Here is a 27623-nt window from a genome sequence, read left to right as displayed (position 1 = left end):
TTTTTTTTTGAAAGAGGGTTCTTGGTTATTGCTCTATGGGTTAATTCCAGCAGGCCTGGAACTGGCCTGAGATGTTTTGATGAAATAGGAGACATGTATGCATGATACTGACCCCTGGCCAATGTTCCAGACTCCATGCAAATGGTGCTGGTTCCTGATCCAAGTGATAAAGCACAAACATCAGGAGGCTTTCAGAGGGAAAACAACTGGAGCCTGTTTCTAACCCAGCACTAATAAATAGGAGAAAACAGGATTTGTTTTTTGTATTTTTAGTGTATGAACTATCCAAGTTTGACGTTTCTTGTCTGCAGACTTGCATGGCACCATTTGGAGTGTGTGCATCAGACAGCTTTTGTAGTGATGGAATCTTAGAAAGCAAAGAGAGACTATTGAATAAAGGGACCCAACAAGACTAAATTTTATATATGAGTTCTTATTTCAGCACTTACCGTATTACTCGATTTAATATGCAAATTTTATTTTAATTGCACCTATTTGAATGTTCCTATTTTGGAGAACAAGAAGACAGTTCATTATATACTCATCTCATTCCTCAAAGCCTTCCAAAGTTTTCATCCAATTCATAATATCCTCATAAGTATGTTTTAGAGTTACTCCAGGTATGGTAGTAGATTCATCATTAATCCACCTCACCAGTGCTTTTAATCTTCCTATAATGTTGAAGTAAATGTCACACTGCCTGTTGCCTAAACAGATGGGACAAAGGTCTAGAGGCTGATTGTCTTTTGGAGGTTAAAACTTTGAAGTATGCTTGCCAGCCACTGGTAATATCAGACTCCAAATATATGTCCAGTTTCATGGGTTAAAGGTTTATAGAACTGAAGCAATGAAATACTAGTGATTTTAGAAATGAAACAGGTATCAAAAATTGAATAGCTACTAGAAGATATTTTCTTGAGTTTCTTCACTTTGCACTTGTAGTGTAAGAAATATAAATCACTACCATATCTGGAAAAGCTGCCTATCCCTATGCCCTCTGCCAAAGAAGCTTGTTCAAAGACAAAATTCCAGGTGTCTCTTTGGTAAATATCAATCATTGTTATCCCCCTGTGCTATGGATTAAATGTGTCCCCCAATGTTCACGCATTGGAAACTTAATCTCCATTGTAAGATTGTTAAGATGGTGGGAAATCCAATTAAGATGGTATTTGAAAGGTGGGGCCTTTGAAATGTGATTAGGTTCTGAGGACTATACCCTAGTGAATGGGTTAGTCCATTGATGGTTTAACAGGTGGTCATGGTCATGGTTATGGTGGCTTCCTAGGGAGAGCAAGTGAGAAGCTTAGCTCTTTTGTTTGCTCAGGACACATAATTAGATTATGAGGACTATACCCGAGTGAACGGAATAGTCTGTTGGGAGTCACCTCCCCCAAGAAGGCCCTCACTAGATGTATTCCCTGGATTTTGGACTTCCCAGCCTCTGAAACCATAAGAAATAAATTTTATTTATTTGCAAATTACCCAGTTTCAGGTATTTTGTTAGAAGCAACAGAAATGGAGCAATACACCATGATACAGAAGAAATTTGCAGATTTCTTCCTTTCTAAGAACTTAAGTATATACCTTGTATGAATCTGTAAGTTTTCTGTGTTGTCATTAAATCAAAAGAAATACCAAATTGCAGAAACAGGAAACTGTTCTAGGACTTTTACTGTCAAACCATAGAAAAATGCTTCATAGCAGCCCTTGGGCTATTTAATATATTCTTTTATGATACTTCTCATGTTCCTTAGAGATCCAATAGACTGTATATAAATACTACATTTCTTCATGGAGATTATTGATAAACTGTTCAAAGTCTTGGAGAAGGGTGTTCAGGATAGAAGATGATACAATATGATTCTGAAAGCAGAGTCAAAATAGATCACTGTTTGGTTGGAAAGCTTTGTTCATCGGCTGTTTTTCACCATCTAAGTTCTCATACTGCAACACAAGCGATGGAGTCTTTGAGATGAGGGCTGTTTATGGTGTTTGTTCAGACCTGAAACTATAAAACTACTAAAGGAAAACACAGGTGAAACACTTCAGGAAATAGGACTGGGCAAAGACATTAATGAGTAAGACCTCAAAAGCACAAACAACAACGAAAAAAATAAATGGGACTATATCAAACTAACAAGCTTCCACACAGCGAAGGAAAAAATCAAAAGACTGAAAAGACAACCTACAAAATGGGAGAAAATATTTGCAAACTATACATCTGACAAGGGATTAATATCGAGACTATACAAGGAATTCAGACAACTACACAGTAAAAAAAACCAATAACTCAATTAAAAAATGAGAAAAGGAGCTGAATAGATATTTTTCAAAGGAAAACATACCAATGGCCAACAAGTACTTGAAAAAATGCTCGATATCACTAATCATCAGGAAAACACAAACCAAAATCATATTGAGAGATCATCTTACCCCAGTTAGAATGGCTATAGTCAAAAAGACAGAATAACAAATGCTGGTGAGGATGCAGAGAAAGGGGAACTCTTCTACACTGTTGGTGGGACTGTAAATTAGTACAGCCACTATGGAAAACAGTATGAAGGTTTCTCAACTACAGATAGATTTACCATGCCATCCAGCAATCCCACTACTGGATATATAATCAAAGGAATGGAAATCATCATGTGGAAAGGATAAATGCACTCCCAAGTTCATTGAAGTTCTAATCACAATAGCTAAGAGGTGGAATCAACCTAAGTGTCCATCGATGAATGACTGGATAAGGAAAATGTGGTATATATACGCAATACAATACTACTCAGCCGTAAAAAAGAATGAAATGCTGCCATTTGCAATGACACGAATGAGCTTGGAGAAAATTATGTAAAGTGAAGAAAGTCTGACACAAATGGAAAAATACCACATGCCCTCACTCATAAGTGGGATATGAGAGAGAAAGAAGGAAGGAAAGAAAGACCACAGTGTTGTGTTGAACTAGCAGAGGGAGAGAACAGACTTAGGGTGGCCACAGCGTGGATGGGGGGAAAGGAAAGGGGCACTGGGGAGAGGTTGAGTGGGGAACATGGGGAATAATTTCAGTTTGAGGTGGTGGACATAATGATAGCATTGATTTGCTCAGCAAATCTTGGGCTGATTTGCTGACAGTCAACTCTTGCCCCGTGAATATGTATAATCAATAAAAAAGTTATGTATTGTTTGCTGTGAAGGTTGATTCTAGTTGTCAACTTGATTAGATGAAGGAATGCTGAGAAACCTGTAAGGCTATCTTTTTAGGTGTGTCCATGAGGGTGTTTCCTGCAGAGATTACTATGAGAGTTGGAGTGGACTGGGTGGGAAAGACCCACCCTCAATGTGGGTGGGAACCATCCAATCTACCGGGGTCCAGAGACAACAAAAGACAGAGGAAAAATGTGAAGCTCTCTCTCTATCTGCTGGAGCTGGGATACACTATTCTTTCCTATCTGTGGACATGAGAGCTCCAGCCTCTTCAGCTTTTGGGTTCCAGGACTTACACCAAGGACACCATCAGCTTCCCTGGTTTTGAGGCCTTTGGACTTGGACTGAGCCACACTACCAGCATGCAGTCCACAGACGGCTTATCATGGGACTTTTCTTCACAATTGTCTGAGCTAATTCCCCTAATAAATTCCTCCCATATATTTATAACATATCCTATTAATTCTGTCTCTCTGGAGAACCATGACTGACACATTTGCATAATGACCGGACTGTTCCATTCATACTGTGTTCCAATGTAGAACATTCATCCTTCAATTTTGAGAGACTAAACCTACAAATGGACAATGAACAGACCATACATAAAAATAGAATTCTACCCACAACCTGCTGCAACCAGCCCAGCAATCCAACCCATTATCTACAGCAACCAGCCTAGGAAGCCAGCTTATTACCTATTAGCCAAACTTGTAGGAAGTCAGACATCTATCTCTAGAAACAATCCAGGAAGCCAAACAGTAACCTCCTTAACAACAATAAAATGTCCAGAACTTGATGAATAGCTGACAGTTTTCATTTTTGTTTTAGTTTTCAACTTACAACCAACCAGAGACGGCCAAATATGTATCCCTAACTAATTACAAAGGGTGACCAACTTCTGATTAGGTCATCTATAACTCCCCAATGCCAACAATCTCTAATCAGGGCATACTTAAAGCCTTCCTTTCTTTCCACTATAAAGCTTTCTCACTCTTCTGACTGCTTTTGAGTCTCTACCAAAATGCAAATGATGCTGGCTGACTCTTTGCTATAGCCAGCAGTGAATAAACAGCCTTTGATTTTTCTTATTTGGTTGGTATTTGTTTATTTCCACAGTTTGAACGGGTTAAAGAGCTGTTCTATTGCAAAGTTTACAGGACCCACACATCTAGGCCTGTTCATAGAAGTGGTATGCCGGTGCCCTCCCCTGCCACCAGACCTCAAGACAATCCATCCACCACCAGATTATTTTCTTAATCAAGATGCTGTCTTTGAACATCCATTAGTGTCCCTTTAGTGCCTGTACATAAAAGTCTGTTGGATCTTGGACAGTGCATTTTCACTACAAGCACTGACAACCATTTGGCCTTCTGAAGTAGAATACTGTCTACATATCAGAATATTTACTAACAAATCATTAACATTTAGACATAAACTCTAATCTCTGCCTTGAAAAATGGAAATTTAATATCAATGCAAATTTACTTACTTTTTATTTCTCAGGCTGACATGTTACTTCAATTATATTCTCAATACATTGGAATTGGTAGAAGCTTTTGTTATGTCACAGCTTGGAAACTGATTGTCCTTTTTTGAAAAAATTATCAGTTGGGTAGAGCATGGTGTTATAACACAAAGGTCAAGGGTTGGGATCCCCACAGCAGCCAACTGCCAATAAAAAAAAAATTAAAAGCCTTAAACCAATCTACCAACAACATGGTAGGTAGATAGGAAAACCTATTAACAAGAAATACCTCCTTATTACAATAAGTAATAAGGAAAAACTCCTTATTATAATTTTCAGCCATTATGGAAAACAGTATGGAGTTTCGTCAAACAACTAAAGATAGACCTGTTCTACAATCCAGCAATCCCACTGCTGAGTAAATACACAAACAAATGGAAATTATCATGTCGAAGGGAATAACTAAAGTCCCATGTTTATCAAAGCTCTATTCACAATAGCCAGGCAATGGAACCAACTTCAATGTCCACCAATGGATGACTAGATAAAGAAAATGGGGTATATATACTCAACGGAATACTGCTTTGCCATAAAAAAGAATGAAATTCTGCCATTTGCAGCAACATGGATGAGCTTGGAGAAAGTTATGTTAAGTGAAATAAGCCAGGCACAGACAGAGAAATACTGCATATCCTCATAAGTGGGAGTTAGAAAAATACGCAAAGAAAAACGAAAGAAAGATACAACAATCACAACAATTCACTGAACTTTCAGAAGGAAAGTACGGAACTGAGGCTACCAGAGGGGGGAAAGTGGGAGGAGAGGGAGGTGGTTAGCAAGAAATCGGTAAAGAGCCACAAAAAATGATTACATTGTGTAATGTTGAATATACTAATTACCCGGAAAAAAATACATAAAATTAATTTTTTAAAAAACATTGATGTATACATAAACTCTAATCTCTGCCTTGGAAAATGAAAATTTAATATCATAATGCACATTTATTTAGTTTTTATTTTTCAGGCAGGCATGTTACTTCAATTGTATGCTCAGTACCGTGGAGTTCGTAGAAACTTGTGTTATGTAACAGCTTAGAAACTGAATGTCCCTGTTTGAAAATACATATATATATATATATACATATATACAGACATATATATACACACATCAGTCGCTTAGAGCATGGTGTGATAACACCAAGGTCAAGAGTTCTAATTCCTACACTGGCCAGCTGCGGATTAAAAAAAATTAAAAGCCTTAAAAACCAAACTACCAACTACAAGGGAAACCCTCCTTATCATAATTTTCAGTAAGAAAACCCTTCTTGGGGTGAAATTTCAACTGGAGATTAAAATAAAACAAAATCATCCAAAACTCATTACTATAGTGATGAACAACGGATTGCAGATAGTTCCATTTTCACTACTAGCATGTGATGATAAAAATGGATTTAGGAATTAATGGTGATTTCTCAATGTTGCTTCATAATTTAAAACTGTACATCCTGCTGATGTTTTTTCCCTTTAAATATTTGCACATGAAAAGCTAAGTAAATAATGAAGTAAATGCCCATGCACAACTTCCACTTCCTCCAGAAATTAGTGACAAAAATGAAAAATGAGAACTAAATCATAATTTATGACTAAAACAGTAAAGAAGTTCCACTTACACTTTTGTGGAATCCAGTTGGGTGAAGTATACCAAACAAGTCAGAAAAAGAAAACACCATGGGGAAAAAAGCAGACAAAGAATATTTTGATTTTTTTTTGTTTCTGGACTCCATAAAATAAAGAATGACAAGTTAATAATTAAATTATAGAGAAAGACAACTGGTAAATTATGAAAACCAGTTTAATCAATTTTATTCATTTTGTGTGTGTGTGTGATAAAAGTACCTAAAATCTACTCTTTTAGCAAAACTCCCAAATACGACACAGTATTAACTACAGTATTAACTATGACACAGTATTAACTAATATGATGCTGTGTAGTAGATCTCCTGGCTTCTTCACTCTGTCTTCTACTTCATATGCTTTGACTCACATTTACCCATTTTCTCTCCACCCCCTTACCCCTGGAAACCCCTTGTTCTATTCTCTATCTCTACGTATGCAACTTTATGTTCTTACTTCCACATGTAAGTGAGGTCATGCAGTATTTTTCTCTCTGTGTCGGGCTTATTTAATTTAGAACAATGTTCTCCAGGTTCATCCATGTTGTGGCAAATGGCATGATCTTCTTTTTTAAGAGTGAATAATATTCTAGTGTGTGTGTGCTTGCATCTGTGTGTGTGTGTGTATGTATACCACAGTTTTTTGTTTGTTTTTTAGTTTGCTTGCTTATTTTGGTGGCTTGCTAGTATGGGGACCTGAACCCTTGACCCTGTTACAACACTGTGCTCTAACCAACCAAACTAACCAGCCAGCACCCCACAGTTTTTATCCATTTACCTGTCTACAGAAATATTGGTTATTTCTATCTCTTAGCTATTGTGAATAATGTCGCAATAAACAGGGGAGTACAGATATCTTTACAAGGTACTGATTTTATTTCCTTTCAGTATAAACCCAAAAGAGGGATTGCTGCATCACATGGGAGTTCTTTTTTAAATTTTTTGAGTAACCTCCATACAGTTTTTCACAATGGCTGCACCAATCTACATTCTCACCAACAGTGTACAAGGCTTTCCTCAAAAAATTATGTTTAAACTCAACACGCTGCAAAATTAGAATAAACAATTTTTTTCAGACGCTAATGAGACATAACACAGAAACAAATGACCATGTGACATGTTCAAAGACAACTGCAATGAATTTTATAAAATAAGTGTGTTGTAGATAGATCTGCGATCCCTATGTAATAAAAGACTCAACAAGCAGGCCCAAAAGAAATAGGCCTAAGAGACAGAATTTTTAATAAATAAGTGAAATAAAATGTCAAAACTTGCAAGAAGAATATTTTTAAAATAGTGGGCACTCATATTAATATCTAAGAAGATGTTGTTCTATACATAGAAGAAAGTAAAACCACTAAGCACTTCTAATACTAATAAAAAAACCCTACAAAATAATTAATAAGACTTCATTTAAAAATGTTAGTAAACAAATTAATATAAAGATATCAGAAGAAAAGTATTCATACAGATTTAACACAGATAAAGGCATAATATTTTCTTTATGACATCCAAAACAATAGCTTTGACAAAGAGTTTCCAAGCAACTAGCATTTGCTACTTAATCAAACTAGCTTAATCAAAGGAAAGAACAAAACTAGACTAAACTGAACCCTATAATATGCTGGTAGGTCCAATCTAGAATTTTCCATCATCTTAATTCAATAGCCTGTAAAAGAGAACCTGAGAAGTTTGGAAGCAAGAGGTGGTTGGATATTACTTGTTTCTATGTATTACTCTTTAGGCATTGAAAATTCAAATTTCTCTGAAGGTGTTATTACTTATTTTTTGCATCAACTTTTTGCCAGAGAACATAGCTGTATTGTTCTCCGTCACTGTGGTGGGGAAGGATGGGGGTCGAGGAAGTTATTGTGGAAAGAAGATGTCACCTCCTCCCTTAACCTGCACTGCTCTCTCCCCTCCCATCTGCTCTTCTCCCTGGTCTTACTCCTCTTTTCTCCCTCATCTCTTCCCTAAGAAACCCATTTCACATTAAGCCGTGGCTGACTCCTGGTTCTTTCTGGCAGGCAAGGAGCAGAGTCATCACGTGGACCTCCTCATCAGGAGAAGGTAGGGCTGTTCTGTGTCTTCGAGGTGCAGAAAGACCAGTACAGAGCGGCATGGTGCTCCCCACATTGAGTCTTCCATTAGCTTTGATGAGAAGGAAGCAGCAACTTACAGTCGGGATCTATTGGAATGGGGGAGGGGATAAAGACAGTGCAGAGAGGACCACAGCGCACTGCAGAGGGGCAAGTTTAAGGTGACTCTCTTTTTCTCACAGAGAAAGGCTGCTGTTTGCTGGGCTGAGTATGGGAATTGTGAAAGCTGAAGCTTGAGATAGGGTTGGAAAATACAGGAAATCAGATGATGTCAAAAATACCACTGCTTTTACCATCCTGACAAAGTATTTATGCCTGGAGACATTTTTTCTCAGTTTTTTTAATAAATGCTATTTGTGATCAGTTGTGCAATTCTTATTTTCTTATTAACATTATTTTTAAAAATATGCAAAGTATAAGAAACTATAACGATGATGAAAAACCATAACCCAAAATACAACCACCCAGATAGAAATCATCATTTTTGTGTACTTATTTACTATCTTTATTATCAAATATTTTTATATAGTTTACATCATTCAGAACATCTTGTCCTTTTAAAAATAGTGAAATCAGGAATATTCATAAATTCAACACTGAAGATTTTTAAATGGAAGGAACAACAATAAAATAAAAACACAAATTGCTCAACACATCCAATATAGCATTTAAAGTTGTAGAGAACCACTACATTTTCTTAATAAAAGTGGGACTATTATATCTTTCTATTCAATTATGCTTGTTTTGAATACGGAGAAAACTCATTTGGGGTGTAATTTTATCCAGCAAAGTCTCCAAATCAGTTTAGTCATTATTACCAATTACTGAGTTAGAACAGCAAGAGTCATTAGCTTATGTCATTGTCAACAAGGGCAAGATTTTCTCACTAAACTGTAGGACGAGAGACACATGAGAAATTAAACAAATAAACAAATTAAAAATTAAAAAAAAATTAGTAGTAGATTAATCTTATAATTATTGTAAGGAGACAACTTTGGCAAGCACTGAGAAACGTTTACTCAGAGTTGGAGAATTGACCTGGCAATAAATTAACCAGAGATATATTGAACTCAGGGCATTCAGCCTCTTAAGAAGAACCAATTTAAATAATGATTTAACTATTCTAGATTTTAGTGTTAATTAATTTTAGAAAAGGTCTTCAAGTAGTATTTTGAAAACAGATACACAGGTAGTATTTTTTGTAAGCATTTAACTTTTCAAAGATTAAATTATTTGTCTCCATGAATTAAAACCAATGTAGCTTAGCTGTGGGATTCTCAAGTCACCACATTTTCCCTCTAGGGAGTCTGAAAGTATAAATTCATTGTTTTCTGCTAGTTCATATTGAAAACAAAAAGTCTAAATGCAGCTTTGTTTTCATTCCTTTGTAGGTCACTTTTTTTTTTCTTTCTGGATGTTTCTAAGCTCTTACATTAAACTTTGTGCTATATCCCATTTGACAAATATCTAGAAGTAGCTTTTCTTACATTGCTTTAGTGGTATTCAGTGACCACTTTGATATTCATGTTCAGGTTAATTTTTTTGTTGTTGTTGTTGCTCTAAAACTAACTTGTCATCAGCTCTAACTGATCAAATGGTTGTTTTTCTTCGTCTTTGTCTCTTCACTTATTTCCATACTTGGTACTGACATTATCTACCTTGTCAGCACAACCATCGCTGCATACAGGAATCTCCTGTCTAGTTCTCAACCTTTTAGAACTTCTCAAGCAACTCAGCTGTAATGGAGCACTGCAAAGAAGATCTGGCTTTACTGCTCATTAGCACAGCTTTGATTCACACAGCCTAATTAACAGATGGTTGTGAAAAGTAAATAATACAGCAAATATAAAGCAAAGGGTCTTACCACCAAATAAACAGTGTATACACAATATTGCCTAGTTCTTTATTTTTTTTTTACAATATTGATCCGAAAACTGCATTTTATTTGACCTACAAACTTTTCTTATTTTTTTAAATTTTATAGTATTATAGCTTTACTTTATTTATTTGACAGTTTTTCTGTTGAAAGATAATTGATTAAATTTTCTTATTTCTAATATTGTCATTAAGAGATTATAGTACAAGCTTCAGGAGACCAGCTAGGAGACTGCTGCAGCCATCTTGAGCGATGACAGGAGCAGGAGAAAGGGGATGGACTCAAGAAATCCTTAGGTCACAAATTTGGTAAAATTTGGTGTTTGATTTAAGATGCCAAAGTCATGGGGTTGAAGTTGACAAGAACTGGCTGGGTGATGGCATCCTCAAGTGAGGGAGAGACCAAAGAGGAAACAGCTGTAAGGAACATGGTGAGTTCCAATTAGGACACAGTGGGTTTGGGGTGCCAGGTGGAACTGGCCAGCAGGGGGTTAAATAAATGAGTCTGAAACTTAGGAGGTAGGCTGGATTTAGAATGGAGACTTGCAAGCACTTAACAATCAGATTTCTATTTGGGCGACAACCACCGAGCCACTGGAAGTGCCCCAGGCTCCCAAGCTGAGCTGGAGGGGCCTCAGCCACAGCCCTCGGACATCTGCATGCAGCCCAGCCACGACTGAGCGGCTGCCTGAAGCCCCTGGGCTCCCCTGCCAGAATGAGGGGGTGCCACAGGCCTCGACCACACCACCTTCCCTCCTTTTTCAACCTTCCTCCCCATCATCCCTCTGCCTTATTCTCAATCCTCCTCCCCCCAAGTGCCCCACAACATCTTAGAATGTAAAAAAAAATAAAATAAATACAAAAAAATGAATAAATTTAAAAAAATTTAAAAAGATATAGACTTGAGGCTGTGTCAATGCTGAAACCACATCATCATTTAAGGAGGGAACAGAGAACGCAGAGTCCGCTTCTGACACAGGAAAGTGAAGGTCAGAGAGAGATGAAAATCATGAGATTATGGTAAGAAGCCAAGGGGGTAGTGAGATTCTGGAACTTTCAAATGCTCGAAGCATCACCTGTAGATAATGAAGAATGCCCATGGACTGTAGTAGTTAGGGTTATCACTGGGCACCTCAGTGACAACAGTCTAGCACAAGGATCGGGCTAATGTCAGAAACCAGTGACATGAACTTAAGGAAAGAGGAGACAGTGGGTGTAAGTCAGTCTTGTGGGGAGTTTGGATGACAAGATGGAGAGAAATTCCCCAGTAGCCATGGGGATTTGGGTCTTGACTGGAGGCATTCACCCATTATTCATTCATCATATCTGTCCTGAGTGTATTTTATGTGCCAGTCCCTAAATAGATAAAAAATGAAAGCAGTGTCCTGCTCTCCAGAAGTGTGCTCTGTGAAGTGATTTTCAAATTTCATTCCATGGACCCCTGGGTTCTAGAGACACCAGCCGTGGGACCAAAGGGAAGGCTAAGTTGTTGTGCTCTGGGACTCCTATCCCTCCCCATATGACTCTGTACTTTTCTTTCTCATGGGCTTCCACATTCAAAATATTCTACACAAAAATACACAGTGTTGCTAACGAAAGAGGTCTGTCAGGCAGTGCTCTACAGGATGCAGCGTTCTAAACTGGGGATTGCAAACTTTTTGTCTGTAGAGAGCCAGATAGTAAGTATTTCTGACTTTGTAGGCCATGTGCTCTCTGTCACAACTACTCTGCCATTGTGAAGGAAAAATAGCAGCAGAGAATATTCATGGGTGGGGCTCTGTTCCAAGAAATCTACATTTACAACAACAGGAGGCGAGCAGTGGTTTGCACCCGTGTTCTAAATGTTGATGAGGTGCAGCAGGACTTTTTCAACCTATTATTTCTGAAAGTATTTCTCTAAGCCACAGCATGTCATTAAAGAATAGTTGTGTTCTGGCCCATATAGTTTTGCTTAGTTCCTGGTATTCTCTCACCCTCAGCTGCCAACTTTGATGCCTCCCAACTGGAGTGCTGGTCACTTCCTATCCCCCATGGGAGACTGCTCAGATTAGTCTTTTTCTCAACCTGACCTCCCATATTTATCTTCTTAACCAAAAATTATCCCTCGAACTGGGCAAAAACAATCCTTAAAAATGTTGGCTGAAGACCCACTCCCCTCATCAAAACACCACACTCATGGAATGAGTTTTCATTAATGGTTCTTTGGAGAAACATTGGCCTTGAGAATTCTGATGTTAGGAGCCCAATGTCACACCAGAAATCAGGAAACAGAAAAATGGGGCTCCGTGGGCCAGGCCCTGCCCAGGAGGGAGGCTGCCAGCTCCTTGGGAAACAAATTGGAGGCGTAAGGAAACCTCTGGCCGCTATCCGAGAACAGAGCCGAGCTGGATGCTCTCTGGAGCTGAGTAATAAAACGGTGAAAGGCTAGGGGGAGGAGGCCTTCCCTGTGCAGAAAGGAAACACCTTGTTGCCGTGTTTTGGAAAGTAGAGGAAGGAAGGAGGCAGGGGAGAGGGTGAAGGAGTCCAGGAATCCACCATTTGGATTGGGCTGTAGGGCATGAAGCCTTGTGGCCTGGCTTGTGCAGGCTACACAGGCTGGGAGCAAAGGTCCTTGTTCCATAGTATCTTCCTCACTGGCCTGGAACCATGACTGATATTCCTCTGTTGGAATTTCCCTAGGTATGTCTTGATAATATAATAAAAGGCAAAAGAAAAGCTGAGTCTTGAGAGTGCCAGAACCTGCCCAGGAGCCTTCCTGTGACAGGTAGCTTAAAAACAGGCAGGAGGGCAATGATCTTGATAGAGGAAGGTGAGCAGATGGAAAAGGTTCAGAAGTGTGCAGCTGGACTTGCCAGAAGGGATGGTAAAAGAGGAAACCGGGTAGGAGGGGAAAAAGGTCACCAAGGCACTTTTCTCAGGGGCCAGAAAAGTAGGTAAGAGGCCAGTGAGGTCACGGTCAACTCTTAGGCCTCCAGCCTCTGTTACTACCCTGCCCAGCGACTCCTCCACATCTACTATGCAAGTGATGATCTCTGGCCTTATAACAATGCAGATCACCACTCACACCACAGAGTCTCCTTCAGGAAGTACCCCTGGCGTTTGCCCTTTTCACGTGTGCAGCTGGGGATTCTGAGAACCACCGCCTCCCAAGCCATGGCGACCACCTTTGGGGAAGCAGCCCTTGCAACCCAGCAGACTTCCTTTGGTTGGTTCACTGAATGAACGTCTCTGGGTCTGGGGATTCTGGGTGTGAGCCCACCCCCATTCGATGGAAGGGAATAATGCTGTTGTGACTTCTAACACGTCAGGTTTCACAATGTTGTTTGTCATTAGTTCAGCTCTTTTACTCTCAGCAGTTACTAACTGTATCAAGTATGAGGTTTATGGGTTTGAATAATCTCCAGTAAAAGTTAATATAAATGTACACTGTAAAGAATATTTATTTAAATATGATGCCCCAAAAGGGAGAGTTAGCTATAATTACTTCCTTATTATTGACAAGTCAAGGACAAGTGGGCTAAGAAGGGACAGAATGAATGAAGCCACAGCCACACAACCAGGTGATGTTTGATGAAATTTCCAGGTCCACAAGTTCCATTTTGTCCCCCTTTCTCTTGGTTTTGTTTGGTTTTGTTTTGTTTTAGATTCTACTTCTCTCCTCATTACATTTATGTTTCCTTTAATTTCTTAAACATGTTTACAATAACTTTTAAATTCCTTCTTAATTTTATCATCTCTGTCAATTCCGGGTCTTCTTAACTAATTTTTTTCCACGTCATAAGTCATATTTTCCTGCTACATGCATGTTTAGTACTTGATTGAATCCTGCAAATTATGAATGTTGTCAAGTATCTAGATCCTGCTGTTTTCCTTGAAAGAATATTTAGTTCCATTTTGGAGGTTTATGTACTTGTACATCAGCATTTTCTTAATGCAATTTTTTTTCTAAGCTTTGTTAGGATGGGTCTAAGTTAGTTTTCATTCTAGGGCTAGCATAGCCTTTCTCCTATAACATGGCCTTTCTGGGGTCTCTACTGAATTCCCAGGGTAATCGATAGGGCTACATTACTTTGGTTATGTCCCGGCCCATGTGAACTTTGGGAACTGTTCAACTGCTAGCTCCCTGATAGCTGTCCGTTGTCTGACCACGTGCTTTCTCACCTTATGCATGTGACACTTATTCAGCCAAATATTCAAGAGGAGCCCAATTCAGATATATACGCCTCATTCAGTGCAGAACTCCCCTTTGCTTTGGTATGCTGTCTCACATATTTCAGCCACCTCTGCTTTGCAAACTTTTATCTCTGTCTCTTAATTCTGGAAAGTTCATGGTTCTTAGTTTGGGATCATCCTCCCTCTACCAGCATCTAACAAGCGCCTCCAGGCAGAAATCTGGGACTACTGCAGGGCTCACCCTATTTCTTCTCTCAGGGATCCTGCACTACTAGTTGTTCCAGTTTGAAAAGAGCTGTTTCACATATTTCATCTATTTTTCTAGTTGTTCATGGCAGGGGGCTAATTTTATCACCAGTTTTTCTGCCATGATCATAAGTGAAAATACTCCATCTGTGATCCTTAAAACTCCTTATTGAATTCAGATGTGCATTCAACGTTGAGTACCTATGTTCTAGTTGTCATTTATCAACTTAACAGGACACATCTGAATGAATTCATGCTAACAGAATATACAATCACCTCTTTTGTATAATAGATCGGTAACATGTTCAATTTATCTAGAACTTCATATAGGCATTTCTCCACTTGAACCTCTACTATTCTTTGTTCCAATATGTCCTGTGTTCAATTAGTGTATTACTAGTTTCTATTTCCCAGAATAAATAAATTTTGTCAATTTCAAGTTATAAACATTTAATTTTCATGCATCACTGAATAACTTGATATAATTTTCAAATAATTTTTTTAAAACAATTATTGAATCAAAATTGATTATACAAACTTTGGGGGTTCAACATTGGGCTATGTTGATCAAATCAATATTACGAGCATATATATTGTTACAAATAATAATTATTCTTTATACCCATGTCCAATCTCTCCCAATACCCATCCCCCTCTCCCTGCCCCTCTGATAACCCTAGATTTCTTCTCTCCTTCTGAAAGAATAATGGTTACTCTGTTGATTTGTTGCCTAGATGATCTTTCCAATGCTGAGGGGTGTGATCAGGTCCCCCAATATTATCATAGAGCAGATGCTTCTTCTGTCATTCTGAAATGGGCTTTGTGGAGAGAAACGTCCTCTTCTTTCCTTTATCTCTGCTGGTGACTCTCCTTCTGTCAACGCTCTCCAGTGGCTGGCGGACCATCTGCATGGTGTTTGTGGCATCTAGCTGGTTTCACAGCAGCCATGGTTATAGTGGTGGCTGTGGTGGGCCACCCACATGGAGGTGATGTTTTCGCATGCTCCTTGGCCCTGGTGCAGTGTGACTGGATGTGGGAGTTGGATCCAGTCCCCGGCTCCAAGCCTCCATTCCCATGCAAGCCCCTAAACACTGGTGGTGTGCCTGGATGGAACTAATGTTTTGTCCTTAGCTTACTTCTAAAATGGGGAAACTTCCTGTGGGAACCAGTACTTGAGCTGTGTGATTGTTTAAATTGCTGCTTTGCTGCTGTTTCCCTAGGGAAGGCTTTTTGTGCAGCTCAGGGTTTAATGGTTGACCTTCTAAGTACTTCCAGCTCTCCAGAAACCCGGTGGATCTGTGCTGTGTAGAAACTGATCTGGGCCTGAGTTTTTCATCAAACTGCACCCCATGCAATTCTGCATTCCTGAGCAGTCTCCTCTGAGTGGACCTTTGGTAACTGGGGTGCCGGTCAGCTGTCCTTGTTGTGTGTTCTCCAGGTGGGCCGGTCTCCCCTACTGCCCGTGCTCCAAACACTTCCCATGGGACGGGCCATGTGCAGGTCCCTTGGGATGACTCACCGGCCTCTGAATGGCTCCCCTTTATCATTTGTCCCAGCTCTTCGCTCCTGCATGGGTTCACAGGCACCCTATTAGTGGTCTTGCTGTCCTGGGGGCCACTAAGGCCCCCTTCTCCCAGGCTGCCTCCAATTAAGTCCATCTGAAGGGCACAGCTGTGGCTTCTGCGGGCGCCTGCTCCATGTGCTCAGCAGGTCGAGCTTTAAAGCGGCCACGGCCCAAAACGCTCAGAGCAGTTTTTTCTTTCACTCATCATGGTTTCTCCTGCTTTCATGAACTCTGTAGGTCTCTCGTCCTCTTCCCCTGAGCTCCAGCAGCCCCAGCTTGGCTGATGTTTCACTTTTATAGTTGTAATTTGGTTGATTTGTGGGAGAGAGTGATGCTGCGGACCATCTATTCCACCATCTTTTTCCAACCGTATCTTGTAAAATTTTGTTCTGATTTCATGCCAATGAAAGTTGTCTTGGAAAATATGGGCATGAGAATCCATACTCTAAACAAGTAGTTGACAAACTACAGCCAACAAAACCAATCAGACCCATCATTTGATTTTGTAAATAAAGGTTTTTAAAAACATTTTTTTTTAAAGCCGTGCTCTTTCATTTACATATGATCTATGGTGGCTCTTTTCACACTATAAAGGCAAAGTAGTTTATACAGAGACCATATGGTCCCCAGCATCTAACATGTTTATTACCTAGCCCTATACAGAAAAAAAAAAAAATATTTCCAACCTCTGTTCTAAACTCATATATTTGAGTACTCTTCCTTTTCAGTAGGTTGTAAGCTAATGATTCTACAAATATCATACTTTTGCTGTTTATTATTTAGAACAAATTAGCACAGTTAGCATGGGAGGGATCTCATTGTCTCAGTTTCTCTTGTCTCCCTAAATTTTATTGATGCACTCTGGAAGTGGGATTCAAGTGTGAAAGGAGATTTAAAATAACAGTAAAACCTTCATTGGATGTTAGAAGCAGTCATTCAATGGCTTCCAGCATTCCTCCTGTAAACTATTTCCTCATCTGTGGAGCACAACTAGTATTTATTGAGTTAACAACACTTATTTGTACCCACTTAAGAAAATATATAAACATCATTTTGTATTATGTTATATTGCATTTATAAATTATGTGTAAAATATGTCAAAATTAAATAAAACACAACAAACATGACATATACTAATAAAAAAGGCAATGATCAAAGCTGAAATGATAATGTATAATCCAATTACCACATCTACTGGCTGCAATTAGAGTTTGACTTAGAGGTTAAAGAGCTCTTGCAATTTATTAATCCCACAAAGTTCTGACCAGGAACCAGATTTAAGGACTCTAGACACTGTCACAAATAGAATTGCCTACATTGTTTATACTGTATTATCAAAATACTTTTTTAAACCTGTGTTACCCTGAAATAGTGAACTACTGCAAAAATTAAAATTGACAAAATATATTTGAATTAAAGTAAGTTTAAAATAAAACCTAATTTTGTAGAGCATTTAAAAATGTTAATGTTTTACAATTCTGTTCCCAAATAAACATGTACAATAAATGTTTCAATAAAATTATTTTTTATAAAGAAAAATGTTAAAAAATAAATACTCCCAATAAATGTTTTTCTTTTTCCTGTGGGCATTTAAAAAAAATCAACTTTTTATCTACAGTTGTATTACAATGAAAGCCTATCTGATTGACAGCAAATTAAATCATACGGTAAATTTAGGGCTTTCAAATACCCTTGTGATAATGAGCCTAATGAAGTAATCAGGTCACTACTATGAATCGAAAATTACAATTTATATTAAGAAACTGCAAATATATGTTCATTGTATATTTCCATTTTAATATAGTTAATTATCTTTATATTCCTTTTATTTCACTTGAGTGATGTCAATGCACCAGGTATTATTACACTGTGCTGTTTGTAGGAATGGTCTTATTCATTACCCACCAATGATGTGTAGTTTATTTTGGGTCTCAGAGCAGTTGCTCCAGACCTACCCAACTTGCTGATTGATACAATCTACTGTGTGCACGACAGTGGGTTTGGTGGTGGAGATACAGTTTATCACTGAGCACGACGTGTGTGTTGCCTAACCTAAAGGAGCTTACAGTCTATAGATTTACTGATATCAAGGCAGTGGAGATCTCCATGTCCACTCTTTACTTCACTTTCCAGTCTTGTTAGGAAAAAAGTGAAGGTGGTAATAGTGAGCTTTAATCTACTCTGCCATCATTGTCAGCCTCTCCTTATTGTCACTGGCTTGATGGTGCTGAGAAATGAAAATTGGTCCTCTTTTCTAAATAACTCGGGACTCCTCTGATTCAGTAAAAGACACTTTTGGTCAGTTTTATATCTTCTTGTCTTAATTATAATCTGTGACTATGAAGTCAAATGTGGGAAGACTGCAAAATGCTCATTTTCATGATAACGTGAAGTATTTGGAAAAATGAAGTTAACATTTATGTCATAATGACCTCTATCATTCAGAGAAGTTACATAAACATGACAACAGTAAACTGATAATGTGTCAATCTCCCGGTCTAAGTATATTATGTCCAACAAACACATATCTTCATTATAACCATTTCTGAAACTTTTCTACATTTAGTTATTTATATATTTTACTTTTTCATTCAAACATAGTTGATTATATTTATTAATTGGGTACAGACTTGACTATCAGGATCTGCATGCAATGTGTGTTTTTCTACATTTATATGACGGGCGGGTCCAGTTCCAAAAATCAGTGTCTCTTTGGGAAGCCTATCAAATACAGAAAAACAGCAACGGAGGTTTCTCAATAAATAAATAAATTCAGGACATTTTTATGCTGTAGTTAAAAAACAAAACAAAAAAACTTCTATTACACATTAACACTATTTTTTGAAATACTCCTTTTGATCAATACATTTTCTGATATTATATTCCTGCAAACATGTACACTTTTCCTTCTCTTTCTTTTAGTTTTCTCTAACATGACAATTCATAAAATTCAGAGAAAGAAAAACTGATCGGATTAAAAATTAAAACCGCACAACCACTGCTATTTTCAACTAAAGTTGAGGTATTTGGACCAAATTTCTGCCCAAGCACACACTGGTGACCTAGAAACCATTGGCATTACCATTATTTTAATGACTTCCTCAATTTTACAAAAATAGAAATTTCAGAATCTTTTATAAGCTGTCTCTAAAGGATTTATCCTGAAAGCCTTTCCACTGTATGCTCTTCCAAGGTAAGGTCACTTGAGAAGAAAGATGATTATCTGTAAATTTTTAAAAATCAAATGCAGGCCCAGACTTTCATCCTACTGTAATAGACTCAAATGCAACTGTCCAGTCACATACATATATGATTGGATATTATCCTGGTGAAGTACAACATATTATCATTTGCAACTAATCTAGTTTAAGGAGCTATATTTCCGCTAGACATAAATAGCAAGTTAAATTACTCCACAATATTATATATTGCTTATTGCTTGATGAAAATGTATGAATTAATTCATAATGGAGTTCAGGTTACATTGATTAAAATATAACAACAGGAAAAAGTAAATGGCATTATTATGTTATCTTCAAAAAGTTTTATTCTCATTTCTGGGTTTTTAGATGATTAAATGGGATGCTAAAATTTTCAACATAATTTATAAAATGATATTTCAGAAGAAGCTTATATTTCTTAAACTACCCTGATTTTCCTACTCATCTGAAAGTGGTCAATCCAGTTCCACAACCCCTCTTCTACCACACCCCCTACCAGAATAATTATTTACCTTGACTTTTATTCACTGGAACACTTTATTTTTTTCCTACTTAAATATTACCTGCCTTTAGAATCTACAGTGATGGTGTTTATATTTTCACATTTTATTCTCCATCACTTTAAACTGGTTTCAAAGAACTTTGTGAGGGATAAGGAGATTATAACATTTTTAATTTATGCTGCTTGAACTTTGCGTATCTGCAATACTAGTGGACAAGGCATATTCGCACATTTGATACATAAAAAACATGCTTTGAGGGCAGGATATAATTACAAATCCCACTTCCCAGAAAACTTTCAAAACTATTTTTTATAAAATTATAATTTAAAAAAATTTAAAAAATTATCGTGAATGCAATGATTACCAAAATGCAGAAATAATTTATGTGAAAGATACCTTCCTTAAAACAAAGTCACCTATGCAAAAATTCTTCTTGAACATTAATTTATGGTAAGCTCAAATGTCATTAATTTTCTACATCTTTAAAAAGTATTACTTATGGAACTTCATGAAGAACCAGTGCTTTGTATTTTAACCCTATATCTGCTACTGACTTAATTTCAGTAATTTTTTATATGTGATATATTGCAGTGCTTTATTTCTCATTATTATACAGAATTACCAAGTCGAAAATTCATAAATGATTTTGTACATTGCCTGTCTAAAGATCACCATGTCAAACATTTCTCTCCTTCAAACAATACAGAGAGAATCCATTCAGATACAAACAAAAAAGCAGTTCCTAAGGGCAAATAGTGTTTGGTTTTCTCTGACTTACGTTTCGATGAAAAATGTTAGCCTTACAAATCTGGTATACTAAAGCAGCCCTTCACTAGAGAGAAGGAAAATAAAACAGGCCAGTCTTTTCATTTAAACGTTTCTGGACAAATAAGAAATCCTTTTGGAAATCTTTTCTATTTATATTTACATTGCATATAGATGACAAAAGATCATTTAAGTCTCGCCACTCTGATTGTGATGGAAGAATTGTTGACACTTTTCATTAGTTAAAAAAACTCTTCTTTATTTAGAAACCAAGGAACTCATAAAGATAAAAAGATGATAAACATTTTACTTCTTTTTACATATTCTGCATGCTATCTTCTATTCGTTCCAATAGATTTAATTGAGGAACAATGAAATAGTATTTAATAAAATCAAACAAAAACGTTGTAAGATATATGATTGAAAAACATATTTCTCCAGCTTATTCTCTATTGTGTATAGAAAAATAGATGAAAACTGACCATTGAACATCAAAATTAAAATTATGAGCCCTGGGCATTAAAATAATCAAAAGTATGGTTTCAGGATAGAGTATTTTAAATACACTCTAATTAAATGAAAATACATACTCTTTAGATATTCATTCAAATCTCCAAATATTCATTTATTCAACCACCCAACCAATAGGTTTCAGCATCTAATATTTGCTAAGAGCAGTAAAAGGTGCAAGGTAAACACTCACAGATAAGAAATTGTATTGTCTACCTGCAGAATCTAACAGGTCTCAATATGGTTATGGGTTCTATGGATGATAAGAAAACAAACAGAGTAGATGGGGGCTCCATTCTACCTTGAAAGTTTAAGAAACTCTTCAGATATATGCCATTCTTAACTTCACTTTAAAATTGCAAGTGGAAAATTGAGGAAGTCCTGCTTAACACATCAAGTACTGTGAGCCCTAACATGGCTTTCTGAAAGACAATGCTACCAAACTTAAACACGAGGCTGACGAGCTGGTCCAAGATACAGATCGTGGAGGGATCGCTCAAGGCAACAGGAGCCACAAATGGGTACTTCTACAATAAGCAGACATTGTGTTTTGAAGGACCAGGGTAGTGTGTTTGTGGATGATGAATCTTACGGATTTCAGTTTGGAGGCAGAGTGACAAGTCAAGACACCATAGCAACAATCAGGTGAAAGCAGTGGAACTTGTGAAAAGCATAGATGTTTAAAAAATGTTTGTAGGTATAAATGAATGGAATTATTCACTAATTGAATGTGAAACAGAGGGATTGAGGATGCCTCTTAGATTTTCAGTTTTCCGAACTAGCACCTCACTTAGCTATCCCTGATAAATTGGTACTGACTTTTTAGATGCTAGGTCAGTCCATTGTACACAAATTTCTGCCAAAATGGTGCAGGAGACCAACATTAATAAAGGAAATGTATTTCACGGGACCTAACTTATAGCTCAGTGGGGCCACAGCTCTGTAGTTTTAGGCATAGCTTAACTTTTTCGGATTGCACGCAGAAATGCTAAGCTTGGGAAAAACAGAAAACTCTCCCAGGACTAAAGTCTCTGTTGTAGATAAAAAAAAATTGTAACACAGTAAAAATTTTTGCTCTAAGGGCAGTTGTCCTTGGTGCAAATAAATCTAATGATGGGAAATTATGTGAGCTAAAGGCTTCAAAATTGATGGGAGGGGATGTTTCACATCTTGCCTCCAGCTATTTCTTTGAGTTTCTTAGGGAACTAAGCGTTGCCATGATGATTATCTTACTGTTCTTTTTGTAACCACCTGTGTTCCTTTTCTGTAACTTTCTTGTCTGGACAATAAAAACTGAGAGAAAACCTGATTTGGGGTTATTTTCCTAGGAATCCTTCTCTCTTGAAGGAATTGTTCCTGGGATTAACCCTTTCAGGCCTCTCATTGCTCTGGAGAAATGGGCTTTGAGTAATCCTTTGTGCTCCATCACCCGGGGAGAGGTGACAAAAATAATTACTGTGGTAGAATAGTACTACATGCCAAAATATCCTCATCCCAATCCCATAAATTTTTGGCATATGTGAAATGTGAAAGTATGTTCTGATATAGTTTGAAAGTTTATCCCCTCTCTAAAGCTGATGTTGGAACTTAATCCCCAATATGGTATTTGAAAGGTGGGGCTTTTAAGAGGACCATGCCCTCACAAATGGATAAATTAATAAGTTAATGTTTTAATGGGTTATCAGGGAGTAGATTTGGGGCTTTATAAGGAGAAGAAGAAAGAATGTTGAAATGCCCTTGCTCAGCCATCTCACTATGTGATACCCTGCATTGCCATAGGACTCCATAGAAATCCCACCAAAAAGAAGGCCCTCATTAGGTGCGGCCCCTGAACCTTGGACTTTCCAGCCTCCAACACTGTAAGAAATAAATTGTGTTTCTTTGTAAATTACCCAGTTTTAGGTATTCTGTTATGAGCAGCAACAGAAAATGGGCCAATACAGGTTCTAAGAAAAGTTTTATACACCACAGATAATCACAGATTACTCTACCACCTTCTTTTCATGCCTCCATATAGGGAGTTCAAGAGATTTCAGGGCTGATCAAGGAAAAAGATAAGACCACAATAAGGCAGCATACACAAGCTTTATTTGGCCAATACTTTGACAGGTTTGCATGAGGGGGAAGTCCCTCACAGCCCTAGAATGTCCGGAGGCTTTGGGGCAAGTGAGATACATACGGAGTAGTATTTCATTTACTTGATAGGCCATTATTTTCCCAGGGCTGGAAAAGTACACGAGCAAATGTTTGACTGTGGTGATAGTCTAGCATGCGCAGTAGGACTCAAACACAGCGGAAGTGATGCTGGGAATACCCAGTCAGTGACTTCCTACAGGCACCTTCTCTGCAATCAAGCAGGAGACTACACAGCAGAGCACTACTGGAAAGGTCATCAAGTGCTTGAGAAGAAAGGCATTCCCAAGGGCTTAAGACAACTGGCACACACTCAGGCTATAAGGAAAATGTAAAGCATCACTACATTGAAATGGTACACTATTTTCAGAACTGGTGAGGTACATTACCTCCGGTGGGTTGTGGTGACTGTCTCAGCAAAGCTGAAAGATTTTACCAAAGGATAAGTGACTAAGAAAATAACAATTCCAATGCACTGGAGTGCCAGCTACTTCACTGGCATCAAGTGGGGTGGCAAAAAGGCAGAGTGACAGTGGAAGGCATCATGCATTTTGAGCAGAAAATTTTAGCAACATGGTCTTGGCAATCCTTTGGACTTCAGAGAAATACATGAGTCTTCAATACATTGAACTGATACACTGCCTATCCTTCCCAGGTCTGTACACAAACTGTACACAAACTCAGCACCAATTTTTCCAGTATTCGGCAGGTACAATAGGATGGAAACTTAGAAAGTGATGCTTATAAAAATCAATGTAATGGATTATAAACTGGCATTATCATTACCATCAAGCCAAGCTACATGCAGCAGGGGATTTAATAGGATAGGTTGAGAACATTTGAACAGAAAGCAGTCAGATCCGTTGGTTAAACTGTTTTTCTGACCTGCGAGAAACAACAGAAATGGCACTACAAAGATATGATTTACTGTCCAGTCTTCCCTGTGCTGGTGAAGGAAATTCAGTGGGGTGTAACAAGTCAGATGTCAGACATCTGAACAGAGGGTGTTGGATTCATGGATGTATTATTTTTTAGATGAAATGTGAGAAAAAAAACACAAATAGCACCACACTGACTTGATAGATTGCCCTTTTTCCCATAGCTGCAGAAGTACATGTCTAGCAGGTGCTGAAAAAGGTGAATACAGACAAATAATGGTTGGTAAAAACAGTCCAATGGAGTATAAAACAGGTACATTCATTGCCATTTAGTTGGGCTGTATCCAGCAGGGCATTATGGAAGAAGTCATCGAGCATTTTGACCAAAAGGGACACTGATTAATACCCATGACATAGCTTTAACTCTGTGAGGAATACCTGAAGCAGCAGTATGATAATCTACTGGATCAGCCATTTTGTCTACTACTGGTGGAGTAAATTGACATACGGTTGGCTGTGGTCATTGTCCAACAGTTGCTGAAGAATATGCAAAAAGGTAAATTGACGCTTTACAAGACTAATTCACAGACTTCCCATAACCAATGAAAACAAATGATCTCAGAAATGCTTGTGGTCTTTGTCCAACAGGTATGTAATGAGGTAAACAGGTGAAAGTGATGTTTTGAACAGAAATTCAGTGCATTCTAAGACAGGTACCAATGCTTCTTTCAAGATTGTAAGCTTGGTAGAGTAACTCCGGAAAGAGAATGCAAGGTGAGTTCAGAGGACGAGACAGACTTGCTTCCATGAAATTCAAAAAGAAATAGGGCACCTCTAAAGCAGAAATACTGATCACAAAGATGAACCATTTTTCTACATGAGATAAAATACAACAACAAAGAAAAACATCATTTCTGGTGACTATCCAACAAAGCCTGTACAAAATGACCAACAGAGGGAGGGATGCTTGCAGACACTAATTCAGTAGACTCTCAGCAGTGCAATGTCATCCAGCATAACAGCAGGCAATGGGGATAGGAGCAAGAGTTCACGAAAAAACTAAATAGGAAGAGAACGAGCCTCATGAGCAAAATACACCTTACCCACTAGTGAAACACATGAAATAAAACAAATGCATTGAAAAGAGAAAACCAGATACTTCAAAACCAGAAATCCATTGTAAAAAGTGATATGAGGTGCAACAGCCCTTCAGAAAATCAAGGCTGGGAATGCAGGGAGTGATTCTTGGGAAGAACCAGTACACTGCATTCTACCACATGCTCCACACATTCCTCCACAGGACAGCACCCAACTAACCTCCTCCTCATATCTTACACTACACGCCCGAAATGTCAAGCAAACAGTCCGAGCTGGGGTAAACGAAAGACAAGATGCTCGGCAATGAAACCAATCACACCCTACAGTCAAAGATAGGCACATAAAGGCCAGCAAGGCTGTGTCACCCGAAGGAGGCTGAATTCACAGCCCAAGATACTTGCTCCAAAAGTGCAACACCTAAAAAAGTGACTGGAAGGGGAGACAAAGAAGGGAAAATAACTTGGAGATCTTGATGTCTTAAATGCCAATTCTGGTCCCATGCTTCTCACCAATCAGGGAGGTACAAGCTCGGCCCCCTTCCCTACCATAAGACACCATCACACAGCAAAGCAAGAACATGACCCGAGTTGGGAACACAGGACAAGTAATTCTCAGGGAGACACACAAAAAGGCTTTGGTTCAGACACACTCAATTCTAACACAGTGGAGATAAACACCGGGAATGGAACACGAGTGCAAGTGAAGCAATTAGAGGGGAAGGCAAGCAAGCCCCGCCAGCACTACGGATTATATTTCTTACCCCGCCATGAGAAAATGAGGTGTCAAAGCAGGATGCATGCATTCATCTCACGGAGAAGACAATCTTGACTACCGTGCCAAGATGTGTGACACTGGGGATGAGACCTATGGAAGAAATATATGCGAAGAATTGTACTAAAGGGAATTTCATTTCCTTGGAGGACAATGTCACAAAATGGGAACATACATCGGCATTCCCGAAGCAGTACAGAACAGAAGATAGTCAAACTTCGGGGGAGAACGTCTTTGAGACAGGCCTCGGAGCCAGGGGAACAGGTTGCCTGCTAACACCCTTGAGAAGACTGACACAGGACCTGTCACAGACGGGGAGACAACCAGGGGGGAGTCCAAACCCAGTATTCTAAGAATACTGTCCCTACTGACAGTCCCTATGGTAATGATTCTGAGAATGCTGGGCTAAAGTCAGTGGGGACAGAAGTGAGAGGCTATCCACTCACTGAAGGACAAGAGGAGGAATAGCAAGTGCATGACGTTTCTTCCATTACTGGCAACACCCTTCAGCAACAGAAATACTTGGAAAAGTGCCACCACCTGTCTACATACAGGACATCAACTGCAACCAGCGATTGAGGGGACAAGAGCACCTGAGAAACTGAAGGCCATGAATGATGGGAGTCAAGTTCCGCAAATCCAGTACAAAGTATTCTACCTTCTTGACCATCACGTTCACCCCCAGGGCACCTTCACATGGTTCTCCTTTCATATCCCACAGCACCTTCTGGAACATTTCTAAAACTTGGTTCTTGGAGGAGCGTTTACTTTGTGAAACATTCTGCTGTGAAGCAACACCCTGTGTATTCATGAATGGACCCATCTTTGTGGACAGGCCTGGCTCATGCACGGGAAGCTCAGTCCAAGACACCCAAAACTTTGTGTACTATGGCTGCAGGGTGCATGCTGTCGATAATTAATAAGTTCTCTGACACCAAGCCCTGACATGCTGATTTGAACAACTCCACCACCCTCACGTCCTCGGTCTCCCAACAGGCACTTGATTACCTGTCACAATACTGCGGGATGAGAGGATCCAGGACTTCTGGGTGGATATAAGCTCGCTTTCGGACCCTACACAGCATCAGAGAGCAGTGCCAGCACCAGACTTAAGTTGGAAACACAGGACAGGTAATTCTAAGGAAGACCCACACATCAGATCTGGTTGAGACTCCCTCATTTCTAATATAGATGTGGCAAACCCCGGGATTGGAACACGAGTGCAAATGAAGCACTTTGAGGGGAAGGCAAGCAAGGCCACCACCACGATGGATTACAGTTCTCCCACTTCTGAGAGAAAAGCCAGTTGTCAAGGAGCACGCATGTACTCATCTCATGGAGAAGACAGGCTTGACTACCCTGACAAGAGGTGTGACAGAGGGGATGAGACATATGGATGAAATATCTGCAAAGGATTGTACTAAGGGTAATTTCATTTCCTTGGAGGATAAT

At 38.7% G+C, this 27623-nt stretch overlaps 1 pseudogene; it reads right to left on the bottom strand.

The window, feature by feature from the left end:
* Nucleotides 1–462: 462 nt before the first annotated feature.
* On the bottom strand, nucleotides 463–26994 carry LOC134367788 (archaemetzincin-2-like; annotated as a pseudogene).
* Between the last annotated feature and the right edge of the window lie 629 nt (nucleotides 26995–27623).

Source organism: Cynocephalus volans, chromosome X (genome assembly GCF_027409185.1).
Source record: "Cynocephalus volans isolate mCynVol1 chromosome X, mCynVol1.pri, whole genome shotgun sequence".
Taxonomy (NCBI): domain Eukaryota; kingdom Metazoa; phylum Chordata; class Mammalia; order Dermoptera; family Cynocephalidae; genus Cynocephalus; species Cynocephalus volans.
This window is presented reverse-complemented; position numbering and strand designations above follow the sequence as displayed.